This window comes from Lutra lutra, chromosome 8 (genome assembly GCF_902655055.1).
Source record: "Lutra lutra chromosome 8, mLutLut1.2, whole genome shotgun sequence".
Taxonomy (NCBI): domain Eukaryota; kingdom Metazoa; phylum Chordata; class Mammalia; order Carnivora; family Mustelidae; genus Lutra; species Lutra lutra.
This window is the reverse complement of record NC_062285.1, coordinates 31,631,899-31,644,278: the sequence shown is the minus strand read 5'-3', so window position 1 is coordinate 31,644,278 and position 12,380 is coordinate 31,631,899. Positions and strand designations below refer to the sequence as shown.

General features: G+C 37.6%; 1 protein-coding gene across 20 annotated transcripts in view; it reads left to right on the top strand.

Moving 5' to 3' along the window:
• Nucleotides 1-12,380, top strand: part of PARD3 (par-3 family cell polarity regulator) — a 651,514-nt gene that overhangs the window by 259,967 nt on the left and 379,167 nt on the right. The gene's annotated exons all lie outside the window — the stretch shown is intronic.

Here is a 12,380-nt window from a genome sequence, read left to right as displayed (position 1 = left end):
AGAGACCTTGGGGCCAGAATTATCGTCAGAGATCTGGAAGAGCTGCTATTCAGGTACCCTCTGAAGGAGAGAAAATATAGGGCTTAGTGAGTTTATATTAGGAATCCAGGGACTTAGCATACTCAAATTCTAGGACACTTGCCTGAAGAATTCTGTTGGCTGTTCCTGGGAGGTTTACACAGAGAAGTGAAGTACTTTTGCAAAAATAAATTTAGTGTTTGTAATGATCTAATCTTATAATTGAGCACTTTTTAAGAATAAGAAGGTCCATTTCAAGAAATTTGTAAGTCAGAAATCATTTAGTTTTCAGTCACCTTTATTTAGAAACGTTGCAGTTTTTCCAGTGTTGTGTGGTAGTTTTTTTTTTTTTTATATATTTTTATTTACTTATGTGACACAGAGCGAGAAAGTGCACAAGTAGGGAAGCAGCAGGCTGAGGGAGAGGGAGAAGCAGGCTCCCTGCCGAGCAAGGAGCCTGATGCTGGGCTCGATCCCAGGACCCTGAGATCATGACCTGAGATGAAGGCAAATGCTTAACTGACTGAGTCACCCGGGCTCCCCTAATTTTACTGGTAGTCTTGTGTGGTTTTACTGGTAATTATCAGTAGATCTTCTTCATATAAATAGGTAATAATATATAATAATGTATGAAATTCTCTATAGAGTATAGTTGGATAATATTTAGACTATAGTTAATTCTCACAAAACTTAGATTTGTTCACATGTACAAACATATTTTAAACTAATTTTGTGGAAACAGCATTTGATTACTACATGGATATGCTCTTTTAAAAATCTTATCTTGGATTTGCTTCAGGCAATGTTTTTCCAAATGTGATGTGTGTACCATGTATGGTATGCAAGGTAATATGTAAGTGGTACACTAGTTACTTTACTTTCTTTTATTTTATACCAGCTCATTAAGCCCATGCCTTTTCTGCTTGGAATAATCTCATTTATAAATGTGGATTGCCTAAATTTGATTTTTTTTGAAGTTTCTGATGAAGTGTTCAATAATTTATCAGTTTCTTATAACACCCAAAGCTCATTACATCAAGTACCCTTATTAACGCCCATTACCCACCTCCTCTCCAGCAACCCTCAATTTTTTTTCCCATAGTTAGAGTCTCTCATGGTTTTTCTCCCTCTTTGATGTCTTCCCATTCTGTTTTTCCTCCCTTTCCCTATAGTCCTCTGCCCTGTTTCTTACACTCATGAGTTTTACAAGTGAAATCATATAACTATCTTTCTCTGATTGACTTACTTCTAAATGTGATTTACAGTAAATTTTAATTAAATAAGAGTACAGATATTCAGGTGCCTGATATTTGGGAAATAGTGTCTTTATATGAATAATTACCCTCTAAGGTATATAATTAAATACAGAGCTTTTTTAATGTCTTATTGTTGTAGTTTTTAATTCATGTTTTATAAAGGATGCACTTTTAATTTAGCTGCACCTTAAAAAAGTGTTAGAGGAAAGGTAAGTGCTGTCTTTATGTTAAGAATTTGAATGGTGTACTTTCCATCAAGTTTTGTCTTTCGTTCTGGATGCAACATTTCTTCACCACCATCACCCACATTTGGCTGGTCCTGTGTGTTTAAATTAAAAGCTGTTTTTCACACAGAAGATCTCTTTTACCTTGTTTTTCATGAGCAGAGGAACTTATATTAGAAGCTCTGGCAATGTGTTGTAGCCATCAGTTGGAGAATGCATAAGTATTACTTTCTAGTTCTAAATTTTGTATGCTAGGCTTATTTGGATTGTATGGCTTTGGAAGCCATTGGGTAAGTGTATGGTAAGCAGCTAATAAACGCAAGGTTTGGTGGCTGTGTAAAAGTTACCTGTTGTATACGACTCCCCTAACTATTAAGATGGTTTTTCATACTGTTTTAATACCACTGCTTCAAACATAATACAGGAGTTGGACAGTGCTGGGCCAGGCATTGTGATATGTGATGAGTCCAGAGTTGAGGTCGTAAGGCCTAGTCCTTGTCCAAAAGGGGTTATGTTTAGTGGTCTTTCTGGTTTACCAATAGGAAAATAAAGAAGCCAACAATATGTAGAAATTTGCTGAATTGAGGAATAATCAACTCTAATTAGGGGCATGGTTCATAAGAGATTTTAGGTAAACTCCTGATGCTTTCCTTGAAGAAAGAAAGTTAACTTTGCTGTGTTTTCCAAGTCTTGCTATGTTTGAATTCACTCCTCTCCTTTTTTACATGAAGAATTGATGGAAGCTAAGAAAAGTGTGCAATTTATTTTGTCAATAGAACAGTGGATATTAAGTCTGAGAATTAAGCCTAGGTGAATTTAATACACAGAATTCTCATCTTAAAAGCTTTTTATGCTTTTTTAGAAGTTGCTGTGAATTTGCCCTTGTAGTACATATAAACTGAAAACCTTGATTTAGTTGAATTATTGGTTCTCAGATATAAGTGATATTTTCCCATGAGGGACAATTGACAATATCTGGAGATATTTTTGGTTGTCACAACTGGTAAAGATGGGGATACTGTGAGTGTCTGATTAAGGCCAAGAATGTTACCAAACATCTTACAAGGCATAGGACTGTTGTTCGTATCAGTTCTCCAGCCCAAAATATCAATAGTGCTGAGGTAGAGAAACCCTGAATTAATGAATCATTGTCCTTATGGTCAAAAATAGTAGTTATGTAAGAGAAGCTTAAACTGATACTTGAGAATTATTTTTTTGAGCCCTGTATTTTGAACAACGTTCTGAATAATACCCTTAAACTAAAGGATGAGACATCACAACCAGCTAATAATGATATTGCTCATAGAAGGTAATCAGTAGACCATAATAATAAAAATGGGGGAATTATGGGCAGTATTACATAAACTTACTGGTGTAAATGTAATTATTAGAAAAAAATACATATTTTCTTAAATTCCAAAAAATGTGGTTTAAAAAAATGAGAAAGTGAATAAAATAGACCACACAGTGAGAGATCATTTATGTAAAGCTTCTTATGTTGAAGAAATAAAACAAAAAAGGATAACTATAAAAAATAGGTACCTATGGGGAACAGAGAGAATAGGATGGATGAAGTGGGGTAGAAGTGAGACTCACAACCTCTTGTTTTGTATATTTGGCATTCAAACCATATTATGTTTTATATAATTATAATCAAATTTTAATTTTAAAAAACTGTAAGATTATTAGTAGTTAAATAGTAATTCTCAAAATAAAAAATCATATAACAGAACTACACATAAATTATATATCCAAGAGTAACTATTTGGGGTTACTGTAAAGTCTAGTAATTTGTACCATGAAAGAAAGATGGGGGGAGAAAAAAGAACTACAGTTTGTTGTTGGTAATACTGGTCCTGTGATTCTTGGATTGTTCAGTGGATATTATGAGATGGAGCAAATGAAGAATTATAGTAATATTCTAATTCTGTTATTCCTTGTGCCATCAAGGATCTGGGATTCAGAATATAGATGGAAAGGTCTACAGACTTAAGTTAGAAGAGAATAAAGAAAAATTCCATGGTCCTCAATTTGCACAGAATATATAATGACTCTGTGGGATGTTTTATTTCACACACACAAAGGAAGGAGGGAGGAAAGGAAAATCCTGTATGTGTTCACTGACTATGTCTTGAATTAACGCTCCAACCCAGTAACTGAGCATTCCTGATATCCAGACTGTGATTTGGAAATAGCATTTTCCATCAAAAGGGATCAGAGCTTTCTGGAGAAATGGCTGAATTCTGATCCATGGAGGAAATGTATCAGACGATTCTGGGTCATCCTGCCATATCAGAAAATAAGGAAAACTGTGAAAGATCACTGGAGTTGTGTCAGCAGGGCCCAGAAGTCATGTCGAAGCTCCCACTGGCCCGAGGAGGATGATTAGAACATCAGGAAGGGGAGTAATAGCGGTGCATTCATGAGTTCATAATGATAATGAATAAGTAAGCAAGCAAGGTAAGGGATGCAAGGGAACCAGCTTACTATTTGGAAAACTGGTAGAAGAATTAAATAATTAGGTATCTTTCCTGTATGCATGATATTACTGGGTAACTAAATAGATGAAGGGGAAGTTCTTTTTATTGAGGTATCCTGGCTAATAAATGATAGAAGCAATGCTAGAGTAAGAATATTGCTTTTTTTGTCATTCCTGAATGAAATAATGGATCTATGCATTTATCATCAATCACTGGTAATATAAAAAGATAATAAATTGAGAGTTAACTAAGTATTGTGATCTTCCTGATGGAAGAATATAACACTATGAAGTAGTCTTGCAAAAGAAATTAAACCCAAATCCAATCAAGCATCTAGATCCAACTGTCAATTTATAAGAAATCCTGAATGCTGGAAAGCATGTTAACACCGTAGATGTGCAGTCAGTCAAGTCAAGATGGTGGGAGACTATATAAGACAAGTGACCCAGGTTCTTCAATACGTCAAGTGCAAGGTAGGGGAAAGAGGTGAAGAGGGAACACAGATTAATAGAGTCTTAAGAGATGTAACATCCAATCATAATCTGTGAATCTTGTATAAATCCTGATTTAAATGAAACAACAACAGCAAAAGAATAGCAATCATAGGCAGATTGGTGAGTTGAACACCATTTGAATATTTGATATTAAGGAATTATTTCATTTTTGGTGGACTATGTTATTGAAATTATTTTCTAAAAAAGTTTTTATCTTTTTGTAATACACAACAAAGTAGGTGTTGGAAATCATCTATCTGGAATTTGCTTCAAAGGACATAGGCGGGGATAGTAGCTGAGTGGCTGTGGGGATGCAGTATGCTCTTCTGCTTCTATTTGTACGAAAATCACTCTAAAAATGTATGTGTGTGTTTGTGCGCGTGTGTGTTTTTGAAGGAAACACTTTTTAAAGGCACTTATTTAACACTTTCAAAGTTTACTTAATTCCTGTGTTTCTTGAACATTGTTTCATTTAATATAGCTCGAGTTTTAACCTAATACATTTATAAGCTTGAGTATCTTTCATTGGTCATCTTCTCCCATTTCTGTGAAGCAAAATACATCCAAATGTTAACTCTTGAATTTTTACATAACGCAAATATACTGGTGATCATTATTAATACATGATTTATCAATGTAGTGTACATATGCACTAGAAAAACCTTTGCCTATTAATGTGGAAATAACTGAGAACATTCAGATGAGAGTAAGCGATTTGTTCAGAGCTTGCCATAGCCAGGGACCCTTCCACCATCACTTGTATTTGGCAAGCAGGGAAGTGGGAAAGCTTTAGAGTAAAACAAGGGGGAGGCTTCAGATGTGCCCTCATTGGTAGCTGTTGGCGTAGAGTAGCTGCCGGTGGGCTACCTAGAAGCAGAGTGTCCTTTGTAATTGGCTCAAGGTGCGCAGGGACTGTCTCTGGCTCCTCCTCAGTTGAAAGCAGAGTCAGAAATTGGGGAAGCTGTCAGTTACTAATCAGATCCTGTCTGCATTGGGCCGACTGTTACAGGGTTATCGCTTGGCTTCCTGAACTGGTTGCCGCAGGTCGTAGTCTCATTTCCTGGACTCGATATTCTAAGTAGCAGACTGGCTTATTAGGTTGGTTTCTACAGATTGTGGATTAGATTTTCATTTTTATGTATACTCTGGTCATTGTCCATTTTTATTATTTTTTTGAGAGGGCATGTGTGCATGAGTGGAGTGAGGGAGGGGCAGAGGCAGAGAGGGAATCTTGACTTGAGTCTCAATTTCATGACCCCAAGATCACGACCTGAGCCAAAATCAAGAGTCAGATACTTGACTGACAGAGCCACCCAGGGGCTCCAGAAATTATTTTTATTATAAGTGTATCTCTTTAAATGGGACTTTCTCCCCAGCTAGTTCACTGTAATTGTTGAAAAATATAAATTTTTCTAGAGTAAGAAATTGTTATCTGGGAAATCTTGTCCACAGAAGTGAGTAGAAGGGTATACATGGAGTTTGTTAGGGTACTGTTATCAGCCCTTCGACCTTCCGTCAAGTTAAGCACCAAACATCACTTAGTGATCCTTCATCAAGTTATTTTTATTGATGTATCCGTGGAAAGACAACTGGCTTGTGTCTTCCTTTCATTTTGTTAAAAGGAATGAATTAGAACCCCATGGAGTGGCAAAAGAATTTGTTACCTGGAGTCATTTACTTTCTCAACATCAAGGCCATTATTTCAAAATGTCCCTTTGTCTGGCATTCTGGAGGTTTAGTGTTTGTTTTTTGTTTTGTTTTGTTTTTTTCCTTTTTGAGATTTTCTTTCTTTTCTTTCTTTCTTTTATCCATCTATCTATATATTTAGAATCTCAAGCAGATTCCATGCTAAGTGTGGAACCCCACATGGGGCTTGATCTCATGACGTGAGCCAAACTAATTGTCAGATGCTTCACCAGCTGAGCCACCCAGGTTCCCCATCCTGGAAGTTTTTATGTGTAGTGGTATATATCATCAGTTGTAAGATTCAGGGTAGGTAATGCTTAGTTTTTACTTTTTAATTTTTTAAGAGAGAGAGAGAGAATGTGTGTGTGTGTGTTTCACCTGTTTTTTGAAGTAGAAAAGCTGTTCAGAGCATATGTAGGACTTCCTAGACTCTAGGCACTTTTACCTTCATGGACCCCCTCCTACCATAATATCAATAATAAAAATTAATTTCATATAACTAAATATTTCAGTATTATTTTTTCTGTCATGCAAAATTTCATAGCTTTCATGGGCTCTAAAAGTATTATTTTCATATGATGTGAGGAAAAAAATATTTACTGTATCTCTCAAAGTTCATTTTGTTTTCCTTCTGATTTTAAAAGGAATTAAGTGTCTGCCTCTTGCAAGCAGAGAAAGTCAATTATATGGTTTCATTTACTTGTGGAATAACATGGAGGACGTTAGGAGAAGGAAAGGAAAAGTGAATTGGGGGAATCGGGGTGGAGTGGGGAGATGAACCACGAGAGACTGTGGACTTTGAAACAAACTGAGGGTTTTAGAGGAGAGGGAGATGGGTGGGGGGTTGGGTGAGCCTGGTGGTGGGTATTAAGGAGCATGGATTGCATGGAGCGCTGGGTGTGGTGCATAAACAATGACTCTTGGAACACTGCATCAAAAACTAATGATGTGTTTTATGGTGACCAACATAACACAATAAAGATTTTTTAAAAAGTGTCTGACTCTTGGTTTCAGCTCAGGTCATGATCTCAGGGTCCTAAGATAGAGCCCCACATCGGGCTGTGCGCTCAGCAAGGAATCCACTCAAAATTCTCTCTCTCCCTCTGCCTCTGTCCCTCCCCCTGCTCGCTCACTCTCTCTTTCTCTCCAAACAAAGAAATAAAATATATTTTTTAAAAGATTTTATTTATTTATTTGACAGACAGAGATCACAGGTAGGCAGAGAGGCAGGCAGAGAGAGGAGGAAGCAGGCTTCCTGCCAAGCAGAGAGCCCAATGTGGGGCTCGATCCCAGGACCCTGGGATCATGACCTGAGCTGAAGGCAGACGCTTTAACCCACTGATCCACCCAGGTGCCCCAGAAATAAAATATTTTTTTAAAAAGGGGTTCAAAAAGCAAGCATTTCGCCTTGACCACTTTAAGGACAATGGAGCCATTTTGGGAAAAGATGCAAATCTTATGTGAAGACCTAGACTTCAGATCCCTGAAATTTTTGGTGTCTCAGCATCGCTTGGATGGTCTTTGTGTTATCTCAGGCACTGTTCATTTTGAAGATTTGGGCAAGATTAGTAATCTCTCTCAGCCTCAATTTCTCAGTCTCTAAGTGCCTGCCCCAGGATTGTTGTGAGTAGTAAATGAGGTCTTTAAGTCCTAATAGAGTGCTGGGCACATGATAAGCACAGATAACAGAAGATTGTAGAATGGTGATGATGATAAAGGATGTCTCTTGAGTGTAGACTTTATGGATGTTTTAAAGGGTTGAAAAATTACAGAACCTAAGTAAATAGGACACATACTCTCTTTCTTTCTTTCTTTCTTTCTTTCTTTCTTTCTTTCTTTCTTTCTTTCTTTCTTTCTTTCTTTCTTAAAGATTTTAATTTTAAATACTCTCTATACCCAATATGGGGCTTGAACTCATAGCCATGAAATCAGGAGTCACTTGCTCCATTGACTAAGCCAGCCAGGCGCCCTGATAGGACATACATTCTTGAATAGGACACACTACCTCTTTTCAATATCCAGTTACACTGCAACTGTTTTCTCTCACCCTCATAATTCTGTGATACATGTTTAAGTGTCTCTATTTTCAGTGGTTACAAATCCAGGCTTTGAGAGACCTAATGTGCTCAGGGACACGCATTTCCTATGCAAATAAATCATTGAGTTCAAGTCTAGTGATTTTTTTCAATCTGTGAGTTTTTTTCTTTGTTTTTTAATTCTCAAAGACTTTTTTTAGAGGTCAGACATTCCAGGGTAGCCTGATCTTAGAATGGTGGCAGGATTCTTCTTTGCCTCAGAAATCTAATTTTTTTTTTTTTTAAGATTTTATTTATTTGACAGAGAGAAATCACAAGTAGGCAGAGAGGCAGGCAGAGAGAGAGAGGAGGAAGCAGGCTCCCTGCTGAGCAGAAAGCCCGATATAGGGCTCGAACCCAGGACCTGGGATCATGACCTGAGCCGAAGGCAGCCGCTTAACCCACTGAGCCACCCAGGCGCCCCCAGAAATCTAATTTTTAAATATTTCCTCTGGAAGATCCAGACTGGAGAATCAGGATTCTTTTGGAACTGCCACCTGCCCTAGTAATTGCAAAATTTCTGGAAATAATATTGCTGTAGGAATGTTGAGAAAGTGTCTGATTTGTTCAATATTGTGTGTGTGTGTGTTTACTGTGTTTTAAATCTTGCAACATTTTTAACATTTCTAAGCTATGTTAATCTTATAGGTTTTATCCATTGCTGGCAACATTTTATTAAATACTGCTGTTTGATTAATTGATAAGGTTTTACTAGCTTCCTAACTTTTAGAAATAAAAGAGATAGTAATAATTATTACAGAAGGATTGTGTCCTAAGTTAGCACCCACTCCCCTATCTTGATCTCTTAATTTTTTTTCTTATCCCTAAGCACTTACAGATTGCTTTTGCCTTGCTAAGAGATCCAAGATCTTTGCTTTAGAGATCTATTCTCTTAACATTAACTGGTACTAGAATACTATTTTCTGAGTTTGATTTAAATATATATTGAAAAATAGAAATAATATTCCTATTGTATTTCCTTTTAACTTGTGAAGTGGAGCATGGCATACAAATGGTATTCTCAGTATTTCAAATAATTACCTTCTTACTGTGCAAGTTCTATTCAGCATATAAAACTCATCCAGTTTTGTTGTAGATGCAATCTGATTATTACATGTTGACAAGGTCATATATCTATTAATTGGATTGGAGATGGGATACAAAATTGCTGTAATTATTGTAATTTTCTAGCTAATTGCAGGGTTGGTGGTGAATATTTTACTTCTGTAAAATGAAAAACAGTATTCCATCAGAAGTTGTTTTATGAGGTTTCAGACATTTTGTTTTCTATCTTTGTTGCTTTTTGCCCACAAAGTATCTCTTTTGTATTTTTTGTGTATTGATCTGCCTCTGAATGTCAGAGTGCTCATTGGAAGGGATCAGTGGAAGCAGGCACAGGCAGAGAGCCGAGTAGTACTCTCAGCTACCTCTTTGTTCTGGTTGCCACGTTACGTCTATTGTTTATTTATAAATTGGAGTAGTCTCCTTTCAGACCTATAATAAAGGTTCGATGGGTCAGAACCAATTGGAAGAAGGATCATCTTCGTTGCTCTCTTGTCACCTGTGCCACATTCAGAAATATTCCCTGAAACAAGCATTTTTTAAATTAAATTCAGATTGTGCATCCTTTTTTTGTATTAAAAAATATGTGAATTATTTGTTAGCGCACTTAGTATTGTAATATGGAGCTTATTTTGCATGTTCTCTCTCATATTTTTGCTTTATTTAAGCTGAGCTAGCTTCCAAAGCTGGAAGCCAAATCGACATTTTAAAAATAATGGTATGTACACAAGGTGAGTGTGTTTGGAGGATTGCAGATGGATGGGGACTGAGCTACTGAGGGGGAGTTGGGAGCTCACTGCAGAGGATGGTAAAAACAGACTGATGTTTATTCCCTGCTGAAAAATAAACTGGAGGCGCAGGTGAAAATTGCCAAACCTAATGAGCAATTTGGCAGATAAGACGGCTGTCAGGCGACTGCAGATCAACAGCAGGCACACTGTCTGCGAACCAACTTTTTTGTTCCAGAGCACTACATTTAAATACCATAAATACGATCTTTTTTTCATCGATATTTGGTATCACAAAGATTCCTCTTTTACCCTTCAGGTTTCCAATTAAAGAGCCAGTAATTAACATATGGTGATTTTGGTTGTAAAAGTATGTTAAACTTGTGAAATGTTTCCTCCATTAAAAAAAAACAAAAACAAAAAACAACGAACAAAATATATCTTCCACACATCAGAACACAAGTAATATGAGGTCTTAAAATATACTAATAAAATATAAGTGATCCCTTGCTTCATTGGGCTGAAACATTTCATCTGTGGTCTGTTTGTTGGAACATTTCAAAGTAACTTTGTAGTCTTTTCAATGTTCTCTGTCATTTATATCTGCTTACTTTACCAGAGAATCCTTTCTTTCCATGGAGGGCATGAGCATTTAGACAGGTGCATGGCTTCTCCCCCATTGAGGCTGTCAGCATATCACATTGTGTAAGGGGCATTTGAAAAAGATACTTGTGTCTTTGTAGAATTGTAGCTGTCGGTTGGTCCCTAAACTTTGGGGTCTGCTTCCCCTCTTTTTTACCACGGGGAACCTTAGTCTCAAGTAAAGGAATACAGTCTGTGGTTATGGCATGGCAATGGCTCAGGACTTCATGATCAACGAGCTGACTTACTGACCAAAATGTCTGAACCTGTACTGTAAGCTCCCTTTGTGGCATTTCCGACGCCTGACTTGGGAGTCCAAACATCTTTGCACTTCCTCTGTGGCATCAGTATTTCTGAGCTGCCTCTAAGCAGAATAAATATTTGTTCCTAATATTCTTTAACTACATGTATGTGAAGCACTTAATTTTTAACAAGTCCCTACACATATGGAATATAATATTTTAGAGTTAGTAATAGCAACTGTCCGTCCATTAATCAGAGGAGTATTCGTTTTTAGAAGTTCTCTGCCCCGTGTAATCACGTGGACTTTTAGCCTGTAGTTAGCAGGTGATCTTTGGACAGGGCTTTCGTCTGAAAAAGCTTGCCTGTAGGGGGTTTCACAGTGCTGCCTCGGCAGGATCTCCACACCTCTGACATGTGGCACGTTGGGAGGGGGTGAGTTACACAATCTACCAGAAGTTGCCTTTGAAATTAGACCCAAACCATGTGGAACTGGACCCATCTTGCATGAAGCTCTTGGTATCTGTCAAAACTTGCTGCAATTGTAAGAGAACACTTCTTACAGATTTGTCCCCCTCCCCCGTTTTCTGCACTGCCTGAACACTTCTTCCTTCCTCCCTTCTTTTTGCCCTTGGCTCTTACGTTTTACTTGACCCTGAGGTCTTGCCTTGTACTCTTGCTCTTGTATAGGAATCTACCTTATTTGCCCAAATATATTATCTGTTTATCAAATACAGAAATAGTTAGTGATACTTAAAAATTTGTGAAGGTAATATAGCTATGGGTATATTAAGAAAGTACAGTTTAGGGGCGCCTGGGTGGCTCAGTCCTTAAGCGTCTGCCTTCGGCTCAGGTCGCAATCCCAGGGTCCTAGAATCGAACTCCACATCAGGCTCCCCGTTCAGCAGGGAGCCTGCTTCTCCCTCTCCCACTCCCCCTGCTTGTGTTCCCTCTCTCACTGTCTCTCTCTGTCAAGTAAATAAATAAAATCTGAAAAAAAAAATAGTTTAAATCAAAGCAAGAAAGCCCATCTCCAAATGGCAGTCAGAAGTGTAGTACATAGAGAATATAATTGCATGACAGTGTCTTAGTAGACAGGATTAGATTGGAAACAAGATTTCTCTTTCATTTTCCCATTCTAACCAGGTATGTAGGTTCTCTTTTCTGTTAGCGCATGTCACAGAGAGACCCATATTGTGGATTATTTTGTCAGCACGAAAGCCTGCCACGTAAAGTCTTTTCTTCTCTTCTTCCTGCACTTGATATAGATCTCTTGTTTACTTCTTGAGACTGTGTTTGCTTATTTATTTTTTCGTTGCTTTTAATGTCAGAAATGGCTTTGCATTCCCAGTTGTGTTTGCTCCTGTGCCCCGCTGGAGATGGGCTTCATATCAGAACCATTGTGTCAGCCCCAAGTAGTGAAAGACCTAGAGGAAGCTACACAAAAGGCACAAGGCGCTTGGTAAATGCACCTG